Below are 22703 nucleotides of genomic sequence, written 5' to 3' on the forward strand. Positions count from 1 at the left end.
GCAGCATAAGGTTTATTGAGAGTTGTCTTTCATACTGTAAAACAACTCCAAATATGCAGTCTACTGAAGTCGTTGCACTGAATATGCATACACATATTATGATGTCAATGATGTTGGGGAAAACAATGGAAATCTACAATGTGTTTTACAGCTAGATGCGTGTAAAATCTAGTAAATATTCTAAATTCATGTGTCTAGATTCATGCATTCGTTCATACCCGTCTATGGCCTGGCCCGTCATACCCGTCCATGGCGCGTCTACCCGCCTTGGCTGACCAGTCTTTACCCGCCTCGCAGTTGACCATCGCAATCTTGCACTCGCCTCGCTATCAATCGCCTCGCAATAAATCGTCTCGCAAGCAATAGCCTCGCGCTCACTGTAATTACCAAGACCAATATAGCACTGAGCCTAACAAATCCCATAATACAACATGCCCTTTCTTTTTTCTTTTTGTTTTGGGCCACTCTATCACTACCAACAAACAGACGTAGTAACTTACCTTACTTGTGTTGCTCGTTACCTGACTCCGTTAGGGCAGTCTCTATAGGCTATGCCTCTGGCTTGTCCGACCCGGTGCCACCGTCTAAAGTACTCTTCTCGCTACTGCCAGCTCCATTGCCAGTCTGCACTGGCTTTTCCATCACCCTGACCTCCGTCGCTACCAATACTTTTACCGTGACCACTGTCACTACCAACACTACTTCCACCAACATCTCCAACACTACTTTCACCAACCCTGACTAGCTCGGAGTCTTTTGGTTGGGTCAGTAATGACTCCTCAATCTCATCTCTATCTCTTCCGTCTTTACCAGTAAGAGGCAGGCTCGACAGGCTTCTTGTGGGAGGTCTCCAACTGGGCCGTAACCGGCTGCACAGGGGATGGCACCACAGAGCTGGGAGTTGGCATAGGCTTAGATCTATCTAGCTCGACCTCACCTGCAACCAGTGCAGGTCTGCTACCAGCAATTCTCCTCTGAACCTTGGCTAACTCCTGCACCACTACACTGAATGCCTTGACATTTTCCAACTCCATGACTGCTGCCTCCCGTTTGGCTTTCAGCTTAGCCAATTTCTCCTTCGACTTCCTCCGCACCTCCCTTTCCTCTCTTTCAATCTCTGCTACCTTTTTCTCATGACCTTCTCTGTCTAACATTCCATTGCTGGATACCTCGGCTAAAAAAGAGCAAACCTTTTCCATTACAGACACTGGTTCAGCTACTTTCTCAGCACCTTCCCTTACCTCATTGTGACTGCGTCTTCTATCATACCTCATAGACACTTGCACATCTCTGATGCCTTGGGCTGTCCCCCATTGACTACCAATTTCTACGCATTCGCTACTCTTCACTCCCTTGGTTTTACAAGTCCACCAATCTTGACCTGTGTGACCTTTCTTAACTTCGCTCTCTCTGTCAGACTTATTTGTCAGGTTTTGCAACTCGACATCATCTGAAACATAGCTTGACCCAGCAATAATGGTCCTCGACGAAAACGGCTTAACTGACTTAATACTTCTACACTCCTTAACAGCCTTAAACTTGCTTTCGCATAACGCATTTACAACAGCAAATAATTTAAGCTGCCTCAACTCAGTTATGCCCAAGAAGTTCGTTCTCCATCCGTTCACCACATAAACTTCAGCATCCATATACCTGTCTTTACTTTCCAAATGAACTATTACACTTCCAACCATTTTAACTCACTACCATCAGCAGTTTTTAAAACTGTTGACGGTTACTTTAACCGTAGGTTCAACTTATTGGCTGTTGCTTTGGTTACCATAGACACCTCAGCCCCTGTATTAAACATAAACTCTACATTTACTCCATTAACTTCTAAATACTGCACAATTCTCTGGCCTAGCCAACTGTCATCATCATAATTATCCCTAGAACCAGATGATCTAACACTTCTGCCCTTACTATTATCCTGGTACCTTTCATCATACCGACTCGTCTCATGCCTCTCCTTATACCTCTCCCCCTCAAGCCTATCTATACTATTGTCCCTGTATCTACTCAACTTGTCTCTCGTCTCGCAGGGGCTTTCTTGGCTCCTGTACCTCTCCCTACTAATATCCCAGCTGCCATATCGCTCATAGCAACTATCACGGCTACCTCCTGACCTCCTGCTGCTACCTCGTCTATCGTAACCTACATCTCCTCCCTTATCCCTACAATAACGGGATACATGTCCTCGCCGTCCACAAGAAAACATTTAATGTGGGGACAACTCCGCATCTCATGGCCATTACCTCTGCAATTATAGCAAACTCTATCTCTACTTTCCCTACTGTTTTCTCCATGTCTAGAAACATACCTTTCCCTGCTATTGTCTCTATACTTCCTACTGCCACTGTCCTTGTTATACTCCCGGCCTCTTGTCCCATATTTACTAGTATCACGCTCCTCACTATTATTACCACAATACCTTCTACTACTACTAGGGCTACCTCTAGGGGAAGATCTACCCGGTGAATCGTAGCTTCTATCTCTATCATTATTCCGGTACTGTGCATGACTGCCGCACTCTGATACCCTTGCTACCTCTTTTTTAATCTCACTTTTTAAATCGCTACTTCTACTATCTGCTCTCACGAACCTGTCTAAATGATTCGCCATCTCACGAGCCCTCAATGCCTCATTTAACAACTCCCAAGTCAGATTGGCGTTCTTCATCAAATCTCTACTTCTCTATCTCTCAACCCGTTTACCACTACTATAAGGGCAAACCTTACTCTAATATTGTTATTAGCCACCTCAGCATATCTGCTCAAACTCTCTACCCATTGTAAATATTCTCTATCACTTTCTCCAAGTGCCTGCCTAGCCGTCAGAAACTTATGCCCCTTTACGAACATACTCTCTTGTCTACCATAATAATCCTGCAAAACCTCCACTGCCTCTTCATAAGTAGAATTTACACCATCTACGTTAAACCCTGCACCCCTCAATACTTCTCTACCACTGTGCCCAATAGCTCTCAATAGTAGCACTAACCTAGCTCTACTTCTCATACTAGGTACTCTATTGCCATCTTCATCATTTACATAACCTCTTCTCTCGACAGCACTGTGGTGCATCGAGGACATACAGCACATACAGCATCTATACATAAATTCATTTCTTCTATAAATCTCTCCCACGACCCATCACCGTGGTCACCGAACACCAGCTTTGGAAAACCACTCTCCATCCCCTCACAACACAATATATCTCTCCCCACAAATCCACTATACCCCACTCGTATAAATTTAATGTAATTCTCACCTCCGAACACATAATAAATATTTACACCTCTCCAACACCGATGCTTCACTGCTACGACACCTCACAGCCTCACAACACCACCCTACCTCACGTCACCTCACCTGCATGCCCGTAAAAGAGTCTAATCAACCGTTAAACTTAACCCGTACCTAGAAAATTGTCGTTAATGATAACCAAGAAAGAAAAAAATCAGAGCTTCGTCAACTGCGCCATGTTGTATAAATCGATGTACTCACATGTACTGATGTGAAGATGAAGAAGAGCCTCTGTCTTTCGTTACACTTTCTTATATCCTCCCCATACTGCCTTACACTAGCTAATCTACTAGCTTTACCCACTAGCTTAATCCAGCTTTATGCACTCACCGTAATTACCAAGACCACCTGTACTGCCTTGAGCTCAGACACCAATATAACCTGAGCCTAACAAATCCTATAATACAACAGGTTACACTTCACTAGTAGCAAGGGTTGCCTTTCACTAATAGCATGGGTTACACCTCACTAGTAGAAGGGGTTACAGCTCACTAGTGGCAAGGGTTACACCTCACTAGTAGCAAGTGTTATATTTCACTAGAAGTAAGGGTTACACTTTACTAGTAGCAAGGGTTACACCTCACTAGTAGAAAGGGTTACAGCTCACTAGTGGCAAGGGTTACACCTCACTAGTAGCAAGTGTTATATTTCACTAGAAGTAAGGGTTACACTTTACTAGTAGCAAGGGTTACACTTCACTAGTAACAAGGGTTACCATTCACTAGTAGCAAGTGTTATATTTCACTAGTAGCAAGGATTACACATCACTAGTATCAAGGGTTACACATCACTAGTAGTAAGTGTTACCATTCACTAGTCCCACACTTACAGAAATGATTGAACTCAGTCTAGCCCAATATTTAAAGGCAGTTGTATACAGATTGTAAGAGCAGTTTATTATATAACATGTTGTCTTATTCTCAGTCCGAGCAAGTTGGAAAACCTGCTGAAGATGGAAGAAAAGAGACAATGAAAACAAAAAAGGACGAGTCCAAAAAAAGGAGAATAGAAGCAGAGGTAAGAAATGTATGTCCACCATCACTCTAGGCATCATGTTATAACAGAAAGTTCATAGCAACAAATACAGCTCATGCTGGACAGAAGAGAGATCAACGAAAATTTGAAGAGCTCATGCCAGACCTCGTTAATCGATCACATGCTCAACTGCACAGAATGTTTGCTGATGTGGGGAGAGATTTGCCCTGAGTTTTAGTTTTGTTTTTCAAGCTGTAAATCAGTCCAAAAGGTAAATAGGTTTAACTTGAAGTCATATGTTTCTATTGTTAGGCAGGCAAGCTTAAACCCTGCAAAACCTGGCTGTTCTGGTCAATGTGCGTCAGTAACCCTGGGCGATCTATTCAACGATCCAAAGTTTTTAAAGTTCTATTAAACATATCTAAATGTGCTCATAACACAATAATATTTGGTAAAACACTAGTAAAAAAGTTGGGCAATCTACAGTAAATGTTATCAACCAGAAAAAAACAGTATTTCACTATTATTTGGGTCAAAAATAAAAAAATTCGTGCAATTTTAAAAACTCATAAAATTATTTAAAGTAGTATTATATCCATTGAGCATACGTTAATCATTATTTAAGGACTCAAAATATAGTTGAAAATTATAATTAGTATCATAAAGTTCTTTATTAGCATCGCAGTCATCCATGACCTACTGACGATCAAGTTGTATCGATTTTTTTTGCAATATCATTCTAATAAAATTTGTTATTATAATGAAGGAAGTAAATAAAGATATTTGAAAATTGCTACAAATAGAAGTGCCCAAATTATTATAATTGGTTTACGGTGTTACTTAAAAAAAGCTTTCGTAAACAGAGTCATGTGAATATCGGTATTCTGGTCGCTAGGATTTCTGACACACCCTACGGTATGCCGGAATAGCGGCTGTTAGGGTTCACATGGTTAAACTGTGTAAATTTAGATTATACGGCGGCAATGGAAGCACAACTCCAACATTTGTTAGTTTGCATGCTCTTATCAGCTACAAACACAGAACAGGGATATATGAGTTTCTTGAAGGCTTGCTTAGTGTGAAGCTAGTGTTATATACTCATCCAATTTTGATGTTAGTAGCAAGTGTTACACATTACTAGTTGCGAGTGTTATACCTAATGTATGCAACTATAATATTACTGTATTTCAAATACATTTATTTAAATAAAAGACTTATTGATTATTAGAATAAAATGGGTAAAAAAGCATTATAATAAAATGGTTTTTGTTCCTTTAGAACTTAAAAGGAAAAAGTGAACCCAGCCAAAGCATAGCGGAAAAGAATGAAGTTGAGGTACCAGTTAAAACAACATCGTCTCAGAATCTTGAGTCAACCTCCAAGGTTTCCGTCGAGTGGTCTAAAGACACTTGTCCATGCACGAAAGAGAAAAAGACTGCAAATATCAGCAGAACTGAAGGTCAATGTCCAAAAGTAAAATGCCGAATTAGATGGTGCATGCTGGACCTTGCCAACTGCGAGTTCACAACGAAAAGTTTGCCTTTTATGATTCAACATCAGAAAACTCACAGGGAGGAAGCTGACCTTAATGTTTGCTTTAACTGCGGGCAAGCAAAAGTTCGAACCAACAATCCCTCGGGGCAATGTCCAAACTGTGAGTTTTTCTGGTGCTTCTTTGAAAATTGTAAGGCTGAGTACAAGTGTGAAATTCAGCTGAAAGGTCATCAGAAACTGCACACCCTCGAGTCTACTACAGTAAAAAGCTTCAATAAAAAAGTTTTTCCGACGCTAGCAGATCCTACAGGCCCGCTGCTCTGCTGCTGCGGACGACCAACAGAGAGATCGGCAGCAGTGAATAGAGGAATTTGTCCAAACTGTGGGCTGTGGCAGTGCCTATTTAAAAGCTGTTGTAAAACATACCGCTCTAAGGAGTTTCTGTTATCTCATCAGTTGAACCACCTGCCCCAAGCTGACTTGAATAAGTGCTTTAATTGTGGGGCAGATAAGGACAGAAATGAAATGTTGAGGCAATACTTGCAGTGTACACAGTGCAAGATATGGTGGTGCTTGGTAGATAACTGCAGGAGAGAGTTCACAAATAGAGACACAGCTATAATACATAGTTATCATATTCGGGTCTGAACACTTCTATCTTAATCTTCATAAAACTTCATTGAACTGATTAATGTGCTGTCGGTCTTAATCAAATCAGCAGCATTATTTCAATTACATGTTTCTTTTAAATGCTGAATATGTTGTAGTGCTTTAGTGCTTAGTGATTAGTGCTTTAGTGATTAGTGCTTTAGTGATTAGTGCTTTAGTGATTAGTGCTTTAGTGCTTAGTGATTAGTGCTTTAGTGCATAGTGATTAGTGCTTTAGTGCTTAGTGATTAGTGCTTTAGTGCTTTAGTGCATAGTGATTAGTGCTTTAGTGATTAGTGATTAGTGCGGACAAGGAAATAAAATAATATAAAATAAAGCCAAGAGACTGTTTATAAGAGAGACTTATTGCTGTGTTTTAAAAAATAGTAAAGCCTAAAAAATTGCTTTAGGCTTTAATAATATAATAATACTATCACACTATTTTAATATAATAACATTATCATATTATAAAGATGAAAAGCTATTATGTATTGATATAATACAATAAAATTATTACTATTAATATATAATAATATTATTATAGAGTATATTAATGCAATAATATTATCCAATATTTATTATAAAATAATAATACTATTATATTATAACAATTAAATAATGGTTATTAACTATAGTATTAATTATAATAAAATTAATTAATACAATAAATTTTATTAATTATAATCGTTAAAATTATTTAAAACTGTATTATATCTGAAATTGTCTCACGACCAAACGAGCGGAGCGAATGTTTGAGAGTTTTAATAATAAATGCATGTGCACAGAACTTACGAAAATTATTCATCAACAACGTCGCAAACCCTTGCATCGAAATCTCATCAACAAATTTAACCATTTTTTTGTAGAGTCGTTAAAGTATAATAACGATACAAAACACATATAAACCTATTTAAATATGTTACGGAGTCTTTGAAAGGTTACCGCTATATCTTAAAACTAACCCATCTGATCGGATTATACATAAATAGATAGATTAATTCGGCCAAAAATCTTTATTAAAACTGGTCAAGCCTTACTTTTATCAAAATTAAGACCGGCAAATGAAACGCCGAGCGACAGAGAATAGAACCATTAAGTCATGTGCATTTCATGTAAAAATAACGTGCGCATTTCACCAGTCTATAGCACCAATTGGTGAAATGCCGACGGTTTCTGTAATTAACGTAGAAGTACAGAAATCGTTTCTATTTTGCCGATTTCAAAGTAACTGACATTTTGGAAACTTTTGTGTACTTTGGTATTCTAACTGATGTCCAAAGCCGTGAAAGTAAAGAAAATGACGATATTAGTTTCTTCTAACGATTCTTATGAGATTATTACAATATTTAATTATAAGTTTGGATGACTATTGAAGTCTTATAGTCACACTAACAACATCGATGATGGGCAATATGTTAATGTTATTATCTTTTCTAAATAGTTTTGTTAAATAGATTTTCTAAAATTCTATATAAATATCACAACTACTTGATATTGTTAGCTATGAGGTTTGGAATTGTAAACAAAATTGTGCATTGGTTTTCTATTATTACTATATTAATAATATTGGTTATTCTAATAATATCAGTGCATTTTACTTCTAATATTGGCCAATATTGCATTTCTCCTATTGCAGGGGGGAAAATATAAACATATAATTTTTACCACAAATCAGCAGCATTATTTCAACTACATGTTTTTGTAAATGCTGAATATGTTGTAGTGCTTTAGTGCTTAGTGCTTTACTGCTTAGTGTGGACAAGAAAACTATAAAATAAAGCCAAGAATCTGTTTATAAGAGAGACTTATTGCTGTGTTTTAAGAAATAGTAAAGCCTAAAATATTGCTTTATGCCTTAATAATATAGTAATACTATCATATTATTTTAATATAATAACATTAACATATTATAAAGACAAAAGATTATTATATAATGTTATAATGCAATAAAATTACTATTATTAATAATAATAATATTATTATAGAGTATATTAATGCAGTAACATTATCCAATATTTATTATAAAATAATAATACTATTATATTATAACAATTAAATAATAGTTATTACCTATAGTATTAATTATAATAAAATTAATCAATACAATAAATTTTATTAATTATAATTGTTAAAATTATTTAAAACTGTATTGTATCTGAAATTGTTTTATCAATTATAAACAAAAATGATCAAAGATTTAATAAAAATATATACATTATGTTGAGTAATAAATTACCGTATATATAAATATAACTATAAATTATATTGAAACACAGTGAAACCTCGGTTCTCGAACCAAATCCGTTCCAGAAAATTGTTTGAAAACCGAGTTGTTTGAGATCCGAAACAATTATTCCCATTAGAACTAATATATATAAACTTTAATCCGTTCCAAGTCGGGAAAACAACTTTAGTAAAGTATTGTTGTAACATTTTACATTACAAAATGTACTGTATACTACATACTATAAATAAAAACGTGTAGATATAGATCGTGTTTAATTTAAATGAAGGATTTCCTATCTATGATGAGGAAAAAAGAAAACAAAAAACAAGCATTTCGTATGTTTTGCGCTTAAATCATCGAAAATATTTTTAAGATACAATACCAAAACTTGCAGAAATTGATAACAAAACATCAAAAAATGCAACAGATCAGTTACATCAGAAATCATAAGAAAAAGAAACAGCAATGGCACTTTACTTCACATCTTTGAAGGAGAATCCGCCTCTAAAACACTTTAGGGTAACTCGACTGGAGTAGTTGTGTCACTAGAAAATATCTTTGGTAGAAGAGACGTCGTCCCAGATGGTGCCTTCCATTTTGTAAAGAATTTATGAAACGTAACTTGCTTTTCCCTTTGTTAACGGATGTTCCCATGCTGTTTCCGAAGCTGTTCTGAACGTTTAATTCCATTGCGCGTGCTCAAGTTTGGTTCGAAATTTATGTTCGAGATCCGAAATGAACAAATCTCAAATTTTTTGATCGAAAACCGATTTGGCCAAAAACCGAAGCGATGGAGAACCGAGGTTCCACTGTGATAAAATTTGAGCGGTGTTCCTGAAGAGCTAGTGGCTGTCAGAAAATAGCTAAACTATTTCACTATCAGCATAACAAAAGTAATGATTATCTCTCCTCTAGAGGTTGAACACAGAGAAGCAATTCTACAAGACAACTATTCCTAGGTGAGTATCATTTCACTTTGAAGTGTTCAAGGAAGGTAGAATTAATTCATTTTTGCAGAAAGCAAAACTTTACTAGTGCGATGTCTTTCCATCTGTGTGTCCAAAGTCAGGGTTCAAGACCAAAATACAGTAAAACCTCAGTACTCGACCATAATCCATTCCAAAACCCTGTTCGAAAAGCGATTTGTTCGAACACCGAAATCATTTTTCCCCTTACAAATAATGTAAATCGTTTTAATCCGTTCCAACACCCTGAATGTTTACCTTTTTAGTATTTTATACATTATTTTATGCATAAAATTGCACATTAAAATGCTGACCAACACATTAAAAGCAATGTATATCTCAGAAAATGTTAAGCAAAATGGCAAAGACACAAATAACATAAATGTAATCCAGGCTAATCGTACGTTCGCGTTATCGTAATCTTCCATAGGAAAGATTACGCTAACATGAACATATAAAAAAAAAGGATAAAGAAAAGATTATGAATAGGATTTTTTAGGATACAGGATTTCCTTTTCTCTAAAAATATCTATCCAATGACACTTGCTTCTGCCTTCTTCTTAGCACTTTTCGGAAGTGGTTCATGATAGTGTCGTTAAAGTCATTGATGACTCTGGTGGCTGCAGCTTTATCGGGGTGGTGGAGTTCGACGAAATTCTGTAACTCGGCCCATTTGCTACACATTTGTTTAATCTCAGACGTCAACAGACGAACAACAGTTGGTCACGGAGAGAGCGATCTACACCCGTACGCCGCTCAGCATCCCACCCTCACGTACGCACTCACGCGTCGTACCGGCGTTCGAACTCCGATTTTTGTTCGAACTACGAAGCAAGAATTCCTCGAATTTTTTGTTCGGACTCCGATTTGTTCGAACTGCGAGTCGTTCGAAAACCGAGGTTCCACTGTAGAAGGCTACTTTGTGCACGACTCCAATTCTTGACACACAGTACAATAGACCAACACTTGACATGCAGTACAATAGACCAACACTTGTCATGCAGTACAGTAAACCAACACTTGACACGCAGTACAGTAAACCAACACTTGACATGCAGTACAGTAAACCAACACTTGACACGCAGTACAGTAAACCAACACTTGACACGCAGTACAGTAGACCAACACTTGACATGCAGTACAGTAAACCAACACTTGACACGCAGTACAGTAAACCAACACTTGACACGCAGTACAGTAGACCAACACTTGACACGCAGTACAGTAAACCAACACTTGACACGCAGTACAGTAAACCAACACTTGACATGCAGTACAGTAGACCAACACTTGACACGCAGTACAATAGACCAACACTTGACACGCAGTACAATAGACCAACACTTGACATGCAGTACAGTAGATCAACACTTGACATGCAGTACAATAGACCAACACTTGACATGCAGTAGAGTAAACCAACACTTAACATGCAGTACAGTAGAACAACACTTGACATGCAGTACAATAGACCAACACTTGACATGCAGTACAATAGACCAACACTTGACACGCAGTACAGTAAACCAACACTTGACACGCAGTACAGTAGACCAACACTTGACACGCAGTACAGTAGACCAACACTTGACACGCAGTGCAGTAGACCAACACTTGACATGCAGTACAGTAAACCAACACTTGACACGCAGTACAGTAAACCAACACTTGACACGCAGTACAGTAAACCAACACTTGACATGCAGTACAGTAGACCAACACTTGACATGCAGTACAATAGACCAACACTTGACATGCAGTAGAGTAAACCAACACTTAACATGCAGTACAGTAGACCAACACTTGACATGCAGTACAATAGACCAACACTTGACATGCAGTAGAGTAAACCAACACTTGACACGCAGTGCAGTAGACCAACACTTGACATGCAGTACAGTAAACCAACACTTAACATGCAGTACAGTAGACCAACACTTGACACACAGTACAATAGACCAACACTTGACATGCAGTACAATAGACCAACACTTGACATGCAGTACAATAGACCAACACTTGACACACTGTACAGTAAACCAACACTTGACATGCAGTACAGTAAACCAACACTTGACACGCAGTACAGTAAACCAACACTTGACACGCAGTACAGTAAACCAACACTTGACACGCAGTACAGTAGACCAACACTTGACACGCAGTACAGTAGACCAACACTTGACACGCAGTACAGTAAACCAACACTTGACACGCAGTACAGTAAACCAACACTTGACACGCAGTACAATAGACCAACACTTGACATGCAGTACAATAGACCAACACTTGACATGCAGTACAGTAAACCAACACTTGACACACTGTACAGTAGACCAACACTTGACACGCAGTGCAGTAGACCAACACTTGACACGCAGTGCAGGTGTTATTACATTCTAACACCCTCACATTTCAGAATAACTGTACAAATAGTTTTTTTCGTTACTTTATGACAAAAAAGTGTACAGAAATAATATAGATGAAGTTTGAAAAAGACTACTCATTGATATTGTCCCTGTGCACATTTGAAGATCTCTCAAAACTTTCTAGAAAGCCAGAATACGAGTAAATATAATAATACACAAGTGATGTAAACAAAACATTGGTTCTATCGACCTTGGTGAGTTAATTTTGAAACGAATTCTAAAACCTTCAACATTATAACATCCACTGATTAGTGTGACAACTCCTGGCGCTCAAAACATCAATTCCAAATATATTACGAGGTTTTTGGTCAATTTTCCTTCTTTTTAACATGAGCAAACGAAGATTACATCATCAGTAAACTGTAAGGAAAACCAACAGAAATTGTTGACAGTAGCCATAGGGTGTCCATTAGTCAAAGTTTGCAAACGCGGATGACTTGATATGTTGGATGGTTTTACGCTGGAATTTAACCACGCTAAATCTAAAATCATCTAGTTTTCTAAAGCTGACTTCTCCAAGGCCTTTGGTTAGGTTCAACTAGCTGTCCTTCATAAAATGAGAAGATTTGTGTCTGGTGGTGCACCACCAACTGCGCCACCGGACACGTATACAAGAATATATAACTGTATACATATACAAGAATATATAACTGTATACATACAGGAATATGCAACTGTATACATATTCAAGAATATACGTACGTACATATGTATGTACTTGTGCACAGGACCCACTTGAAAGTGGCTAGTCAGCGCTGACTTCCATAACATTACGTACATTACGTATCGTACTTACGTATGTACGTACATATGTATGTACGTACATACGTAAGTACGATATGTAATGTACGTAATGTTATGGAAGTCAGCGCTGACTAGCTACTTGCAAGTGGGTCCTGTGCACAAGTTGTCTTCCCACGACCAAACAAGAGTGAAACGATTGATTGGGAGAATTATGATAAATGCACATGTGCACACAACTCCCGAAAAATTATCCCGTTCACGACCGTCACCAAACCCTTGCAACGAAATCCTATCAACAAATTTAACTATTTTTCAGTAAAGTCGTTTAAGTACAATTATGATGCAAAACGCATATAAACCTAGTTAAATATGTTACCAAGCCTTTGAAAGGTTGACGCAAATACCTAAAACTAACCCATCTGATCGGATTATACATAAATAGACAGATTTATTAGGACGAAAATCGTCACAAAACGCTTGAAAAGTTTCGTTTAATACCGTATAAGTTAAGACCGGAAATTGAAACGCCGAGCGACAGAGAATAGAACGATAAAGTCTTGCCACAAATCGCAACAAAACGCTTGAACAGCTTCTCGGTTTATTAATAGTTTCGACCGACCTACGAAACGCCAAAAAAGCCGTGCGACAGATAGTAGAACTGTTTACTGTGCACTGTTTGTCTACTGTTAGAGGCGTAGACCGATTTACAGGTACGAAAATGTGGTACACAGTTTATCAGCCTACGTTTTTGTCCAATTACCGAAGGTTTTTCAAATTATCTAGAACATCAGCCAGATTTCTTTACATCTTATCATTACTACAACGCCCTTTTATGACAAGAATATTTCTTTATTTCACTCCAGTTTGCATAAAACTTCCAGACGCGTAAATGCCAACGCTTGCTCTCCGTTACATATCGCTGTCAAAACCATTCTACATTCATCACAACACAACCAACTTTCAAACTGTATATTACACATCAGTTTGCCGTTTAACGTTTAATATTGCATTTCAGAGATATAATAAACATATTTCTTTATTGTTGGCATTGTTGTTGTTAGTTAAATTACGTACAGTAGGTTAGGTCTACAGCTTGAATTAATATTTATTTTATTATTGTAAAACATAAGTTTGAGATAGTTGAATATTTATTTTATTAATATTTATTTCTGTTACATTTCTGTTGCGCCTTTTTAGAGTCGTGCTCCCTCAAATTTATTTTATATCTCAAACAAGTCTCATTTACTTTATACTTTGTCAATTCCTGCTGAGAACTACTTTTTCGACAACCATCAGTACCCTTTCTTTTTTCCATTACTACTTTGGTCGTGGGCTGTATGACAGTGGAATTTCTAGTTTACTAAATGAGTAATAAACAGTTAGAGTTGCAAGCACAACTGCAGTTGTAATTGCTTGCAGTTGTAACCTGCAAGCAATTACAGTTGCTTGCACAACTGTAATTGTTGCAAGCAAGGTGTCTGGTGAATAATGGCTCTTTATTTACACAAGCTCTATAAGCATGAAAAGATAGAACAATTAGTTACAATTCACTACAGTCAAACGTAATGCTGAAAGGAGTTACTAATAATAAATACTCAAACAGTTACACTTGTAAATGTAAGAATGTTAGCATATATGCGGACACAAAGTTGCACTGTAGGTTAATGTTACCACGCTGTTCTTAATGAAGATTAAGAACATAACTCTCAGTCCTTCATTTTGTTGTTCGTAGTCTGTATCACTTGCTCTTTGTTTTCCCCCACTAGGGTATCTTCTCTTGTTGCATAACCTTATCCCTCCTTACGCGTATGTATGCATACGCATGCATACGTACGCGTATGTACGCATACATACGCATAAATACACGTACATACGCATACGTATGCGTACATAAGCATACCTATGCGTACATATAAATATTACAATACGATATACAATTCGAATAACTGAATTAATTTATCAACTAGCTAAATTAAATTGTTCAGGTTAAATTATTAATTCCTAAAATGAATTAATAATTAATTCCTTAATAAATAATTCGTAAGATAAACTAATTATTAATTCTAACTGAATTTATCAATTCAGTTAGAATATTACTTTGGCGGTAACCATGGCGATCACCGTGTATACAATGACCTGATGAAATTGCTGGACATTTAAATATGAATAATCATCATTTGTCCTCGGCTTTTGGAGTACCTAAACCATTCATCTTAACCTAGCATTTTATGTCTGTTGGAATCAACACATGAAAGGGCAACTCTAAAGCATTAACCAAACAGCCAAATTATATAGCTTTCTTTGTGATGACAAAGAGAGCTCGGAGTGAACCCTTTCAGCGCTTTAGTCCATGCTGCTGAAGTGACTGAATCAGAAGGAAACTTACAACCAATACTAAGTACTTGTCTAAGGTTGACAACAGTAACATATGTCTGAGTCTATATAAATAATCTCAGTATTTGTCTGTCATTCATTTCTATTTTTTTAGTTACAGTGATAAAGTTTATAAAACGAGAGAATCACTTTTTGTTCGGGATACGAGCTCACGGCATTCAAATTGCAAGTCTACCGACAAGCGCGTGCAACCACAAGGTTAGGTGAGTTTTATCAATTGCAACTCTTTTACCATAAACTATATCCTTTTACCATATACTGTATATCCTTTTACCATATACTGTATATCCTTTTACCATATACCGTATATCCTTTTACCTTATACTGTATATCATTTTACCATATACTGTATATCCTTTTACCATATACTGTATATCCTTTTACCATATACCGTATATCCTTTTACCATATACCGTATATCCTTTTACCATATACCGTATATCCTTTTACCATATACTGTATATTCTTTTACCATATACTGTATATCCTTTTACCATATACTGTATATCCTTTTACCATATACTGTATATCCTTTTACCATACACTGTATATCCTTTTACCATATACTGTATATCCTTTTACCATATACCGTATATCCTTTTACCATATACTGTATATCCTTTTACCATATACTGTATATCCTTTTACCATATACCGTATATCCTTTTACCATATACCGTATATCCTTTTACCATATACTGTATATCCCTTTACCATATACTGTATATCCTTTTACCATATACCGTATAGCCTTTTACCATATACCGTATATCCTTTTACCATTGACTGTATATCTTTTTACCATATACCGTATATCCTTTTACCATATACCGTATATCCTTTTACCATATACTGTATATCCTTTTACCATATACCGTATATCCTTTTACCATATACCGTATAGCCTTTTACCATATACCGTATATCCTTTTACCATATACCGTATATCCTTTTACCATATACTGTATATCCTTTTACCATATACTGTATATCCTTTTACCATATACTGTATATCCTTTTACCATATACTGTATATCCTTTTACCATATACCGTATATCCTTTTACCATATACCGTATATCCTTTTACCATATACCGTATATCCTTTTACCATATACTGTATATCCTTTTACCATATACTGTATATTCTTTGATCATATACTGTATATCCTTTTCACGATTCCAAAGGCTAAATGTGCACGTTTTATTATTAATCAATTGCGTTGGCGTTTGTTATTTTTCAGACTTTTATTTTTATTAATTTTTTCCCATTACATATTCTTTTAATTTGTAACTTTCCAGTGTGTTCTTTCAATTTAAATGTGGCATAACTGTTGTATAATCGGGTTAACAGCTAGGCCCCAGGCTACACTACTGTGGTCATGGCAGTTACAGGTAGTTACGAAAAGTCAAACGAGAAGTTGGTGATGTAGTAGTGATGTAGTAGAGGGATGAGTATAAAAGCTAGTGGAAGAGAAGACCAGGCCCTTCTTTGCTAGAGCTCATGTGAATACAACATTTATTTACACGTTTAAAACAATAACCACAACGTTTGAGAACGTCATCAAAATAAAAAGATTCCAAACTATGGCGTTTTCGTGATGGCTGCGGTTAACTGTTCATTTTTGAGCTTTTGAGAGCTTGTAATCACATTTCCACATATTTTGCACATACAACACAGCAGAGTACGATATGGTGAACCTTTTGATACCAAATAACTGTAATGTGAATTTTGTTGCAATTCAACGTTTAACGGGCGTGCAGGTGAGGTGAAGTGTCGTGTGAGTGAAAGTGAAGTGATGAGACAGCAATTTGACAAAACAGTGGGTGTCAAAGCTGTAGAGATATAAAAGTGAGACATTTACATTTATTATTCGTAAAGAAGAGTTAAAATTAAATTATAAGTGAAATTAAAATAAATATGAATTAAAAGTAAACATAGAGGTAAACAGAGAGGTAAAAATACAGGTGGTGTAGAATTAATTGTGTTTGGTGAGCATGGTGACAAGGAAATGAATTCATGTATTGAGAGTGGAGAGGAGAGGTTATTAAGGCAAAGGTGGTAATAGATGACCTATTATGAGGGGTAGAGTTAAGTTGGCGCCATTATTAAAGATTGCGGACATAGTGGTAGAGAAGAGCTGAAAGGTGCAGGGTTTTATGTAGATAGTGTTGATTCCATTTACGAAAATGCAGTAGAGATTTTTCAGGAATATTATGGTAGACAGGAGAGCAAGTTTGTGAAGGGGCACTTAATGAAAGTGATAAAAAGTTAGCAACGAGTTGAGAGTTTGAGCAGATATGCCAAGATACATGTACACTGTAGCTAATAATGCTGATAGTGTAAGGTTTGCTCTAATAGTCGCAGTTGATGAGTTGACAGATAGAGAAGTAAGTAGAGACCAGATTAAGAATGGCAATTTGATTTGGAAGATGCTTAATGAGCTATTGGGGGCTTGTGAGATGGCAAATAATTTAGACAAGTTTTTTAGAGTGGAGAGTAGAGGTAGTAACTTAAAAAATGAGATTAGGAAGGAGGTAGCAAAGGTGTAAGATTACAACAGCTGTGTGCAGTACTAGAGTAATAGGGGATACAATTCAGGAGTTAGATACTCTCCTAGAAGCAGTCCTAGAAGTGGTAGAAAGTATTATGGTGATAGTAGTAAAAAGTGTGACTTTATTAGTTAGGGGGCAAGGAGTCGAGAGTATAGCGAGAACAGGGACAGCAGAAGGTATAGAGACTAAAGCAGGGAGAGGTATGTCTCAAGATATGGAGCAAATGGTAGAGAAGGTAGTATAAGAACCAGCTCACCATGATAATAATGACACAATAAGGTATGTATAGTGTTGGTGTTTGCTCTGATAACAAGATAACCCGATTAAGGTACCAATATAAGAACCATCTCAGCAAGTCACCATACTGACTGCAGTAATTTAGTATCAATCCATTGTTTTATAATTTATTCCCTTGTAAATATATTTGAACAGGACTTGCTGCTAAAAATTGTATATTGATTGTATGTACAAGCTCATACGAGCTCACCCTGAAACACATTAAGGTCATATGTCGGAGTATGACTGAATATTGATTGTATGTGACGATAGAGCATTTTTGAAGTGTGATGTGACTTTTAGGTTCCCTATATGTAGTCCAGACATGTATGTGTGATAAAACATCATATCACGAACAAGATAAGCATTCGTTCAGGTTTACATGCATTCCTAGACTTAGAGTTATCCTCTCCATGATGCTCTCAATGATGTACAATCTACACTATTGATTAAGGAGATGATCCAACGTACTAGATATGCAATCGTTTAGGCCCATACAAACGACTTGGAGTTATCCTCTCCATTATGCTCCCAATTATGTGCAACCTACACAGCTCACACTAGTAAATAAGGAGATGATCCACTAACAAAACTAATAAACAAATATTAGCATTAATCTAACATGTTTGTTAGAAAGGAAGGGTTCAGTTATTATAGCCTACAAACTTGTGCTATTTATAAAGATCTCAGGCAATGTCTTCAGAGCATTCATCAACATGTATGTACATATCCACTACCAATGATACCTGTATTACATACCTTCAGGTATTCTAATCAAGATAACAACTACCATAAATCCTCTACAAGGTGCTCATGGTTGGAATTCAAGATAACAATTACCATAAATCCTCTACAAGGTGCTCATGGTTGGAATTCAAATGCTGCTCATGTATCTCATCGTGAGCCCCTCTGGGTAGGCAGGCATCTGAAATCACCTTGGCAACTCAAAAACATTATTGGTAGTTATCCTCCCGGCAAGCATTTTGCCACTTTTATTTGATGGGTGTCCAGCCTCAGGTCACACACTCCATTCATCACATCAGAATGGTGATGCAGAGCGATACAACTGTACAATCTGAGACTGCATGAGGCATGATTGTTAAGTTTGTATTATCAAAGTCACTAGTAGCTGAGGCTATACATACTGTTGTCTATGTATGAAACTACGTTTTTACCACAGCTTACAAAAAATCAACAGCCCTATATGACATGTGGTATGATCATAAACCTGATAGCAGTTATCTCCACATGGTCAGCTGTGTTGTAAGTGCTAACATTCTTGATGAATCTTGCTAATAACGATGATAAAGCTGAAACCATGATTCATGTTGGTTACAGTGTTTGATTGAAAGTATAGTGATTAGTCTAGCCTGTAAAACATAAAGTTGTAGTACATCACAATGTTATCTTCAATGAAGTTAAACTAGGAACATAGATACAAGATACGAGGGCAGACAACTATGAAATACAAGTGGGTGTAAAACAGCAACCTGAGTCTACCTATACACCTCATCACAGTTCTTGAGGCAGAGTTGAACCAGTGAGATATGACATTGATAATGTCACTGGGCAGAGTCATTCAGCTCACTTCACTGCTGATCTAACAGAACCAAAGTTCATACAGGAAGAGAAAGAAAATAATAACTCTCAACAGAGACTAGAAGCTGCTGAGCTGGAGTACCAAGCTCATATTCATAATGGAACCTAGAAACTAGTTGAATTCCTACCAGACTGCACTGCTATAGGATCTAAATAGGTATTCAATGTCAAGAATGGTCTAGACTAGGCATGGGTAACGCATGGGAATAAAGCAGCACTAATGGGTCATCACTATAATTGTCCTGCAGGAAAACGAAATCTCCTTTTTGCATGGGTTGATAGATGAGATCATAGAAACGATCTCATCTACTCATCGCTGTTTAACTCTGGCCAAGATCTCACTCACGCCTATCGTATGCTTCCCTGTCTGAGATACCAACAACTGAAGGCCTTTGCGGCATGAATCATGAACATGTTTGGAAGCATGTATACAGGTGGGAACAACTCTTCTCTCAACTGCATTATGTAAAAAATAAATACAGAACAAGGCTCACAGATGAGCACATCAATGACATTCTTCACCTCTCTTCTACAGACATTACACCACGGTACACTCAAGTCATGAATGACATTCGACACCAAATGTTTGAGAAAAATCTGAGTATTCACAATTAGTATACATATAGTTAGTATACATAGTATACATATATTATGTACAACTACTAACTATATATATAGTATATATAGTTAGTATCACATTAGTATACATACTAGCTAAGAACTCTTGGTATGTAAGTTACAATGTTCTATATACGAGCTCAATATCTCAAGTCAATCAGTTTCAAACAATCAGATACTGATCAATGTATCTACACACATCAACAATACAGAATCCAGACTATTATTGCTGTATATGTAGACAACCTAGTCCTGATCTCGAACAACTAGTCTGACCTCAACTTCCCCTTCAGGATGGAAGTTTTTTTTAGGTATTCAGCCTGAGTTTAGTGATGGAGAACTAAAACTTCATCAGAGACTGGACAAAGAACAGCTGTTGAGAAGGTACAACAACCCCAGGTACAAACCCACAGCTATACCCATGGCTGTCAATCTAAAGATGGTGAAGGATACTGGCAGCAGACTGGTGGACCACATGCTATACCAATTTATTGTTGTTAGTTTGGTTCATGTTTATTACAAACCCACAGATATGCTCAAGGCTGTCAATGTAAAGATGGCGAAGGATAGCGGCAGCAGACTGGTGGACCACATGCTATACCAGTTCATTGTCAGTAATTCACTTTCTGCTGCCACATCAATGAGGCCAGATATTTCATGCACACTGGAAATGTCAAATTTTAATGATACACCAAAAAAGCTCACCTTACTGCTGCCAAATGCTATATGAAGGCTACACCAAACTACAGCATTTCCTCCAGCCAAAGTGGTAAACCTTCGGTTGAGCAGATAAATAACAGCTGAGCAGAAAGTGAACAAAGACATTCTACAACTTCTCATACACAATAATTATGATGGCCCATTCAGCTCGACCGGCAAACAACGGAATCCAATAGCTCTTTTGACTGTAGAGAGAGAGAGTATTTAGCAGACATAGCAGCGAAATAAGCAGCATGACTGACAACTATTTGAGGATATTACTGGCCATCGATCATTACTACCACATGTTAGCATTGGCAAGCTCTCTACCATAATCACTGCCAACAAAACCAGTGAGAGATCTAGACTTATGATACCATGATAATTATATATCTACCAAAAAATCATCAGCAACCACATCACCACTAAGCACTGCTTTACCAAGAACATGATCACTGATATTCTCACTAAGTCTATGAGTTATGATAATTCTAATAAACTGGAGACATGCTAGGTCAAAGGTTAAACAAATGACTCGATAGACAGGACTGTGTTACATATATTGTATTCACAGGTTTTGCTGTGTTTGTTTACATTTTGTTCCTGTATTTCTCAAAATTCTAAGTTGGAGTATGAGAAATGCCAGTTATGAAATTTATGTAGTTGTGTCCTCTTGTTATTTGGAACTACATCTGTAGACCGCACAGAAAACTTAATGACTCAATTAAGGCTAATCAAGTAGCTACTCCTGATGAATATCCTCATTAAAATTCTCTCTTTTGTTCATCTCTGCTATCAAGATGACTGCTTGTTTTATTCATTTTGAATAAACCTCAATCTAAAGAAAAACGTTTAATAATATGTTCAAACATAAGTGAAAATTGTATAACAACCACAATAGTTATGTTCTCTTGTTCAAAAAGACAATTCTAAAAATAATGACTGTCTCAATTGGTTTCTATATGGACAGCTAAAAAATACAAAAGGGGTTTTGTTTTTCTCGTTAAAAAGAAAAAAAAACACAAAATAAGAGTGATTATTTCTTATATTATCGATGCTGACAGACAGCAACTAAGAATTAGCCTGTTCCTCAAAAGCTCTCTAAAACAACTTATTATATGTCTATGGTCAGCCTTCATAACTAACTGGAGGTATATTGAGTGATAGGATTATGTACATTATGTACAGGTGATAGATAAATAAACACTATACTAGTAATACCAGGTAAGGTTATAGATACAGAGTCTGTGTACAGCAGGTAAAGTTATAGATACAGAGTCTGTGTACAGCAGGTAAGGTTATAGATACAGAGTCTGTGTACAGCAGGTAAGGTTATAGATACAGAGTCTGTGTACAGCAGGTAAGGTTATAGATACAGAGTCTGTGTACAGCAGGTAAGGTTATAGATACAGAGTCTGTGTACAACAGGTAAAGTTATAGATACAGAGTCTGTGTACAGCAGGTAAGGTTATAGATACAGAGTCTGTGTACAGCAGGTAAGGTTATAGATACAGAGTCTGTGTACAGCAGGTAAGGTTATAGATACAGAGTCTGTGTACAGCAGGTAAGGTTATGGATATAGAGTCTGTGTACAGCAGGTAAATTATCCTTTCACTTAAACACTCTTCTTCATTGATTCTCAAACATATTAGGTCTGCTGTTAAACATTAATACAAGTATTTACAATAAGAAATGAGCCAATAGCATCAATGTTCTCAGCTATGTCAAGCTGACCTATTAACCAATGAGATGAGTTTGTAAGAAGTACAACCATG

Source organism: Watersipora subatra, chromosome 8, assembly GCF_963576615.1.
Source record: "Watersipora subatra chromosome 8, tzWatSuba1.1, whole genome shotgun sequence".
In the NCBI taxonomy this organism is placed as follows: domain Eukaryota; kingdom Metazoa; phylum Bryozoa; class Gymnolaemata; order Cheilostomatida; family Watersiporidae; genus Watersipora; species Watersipora subatra.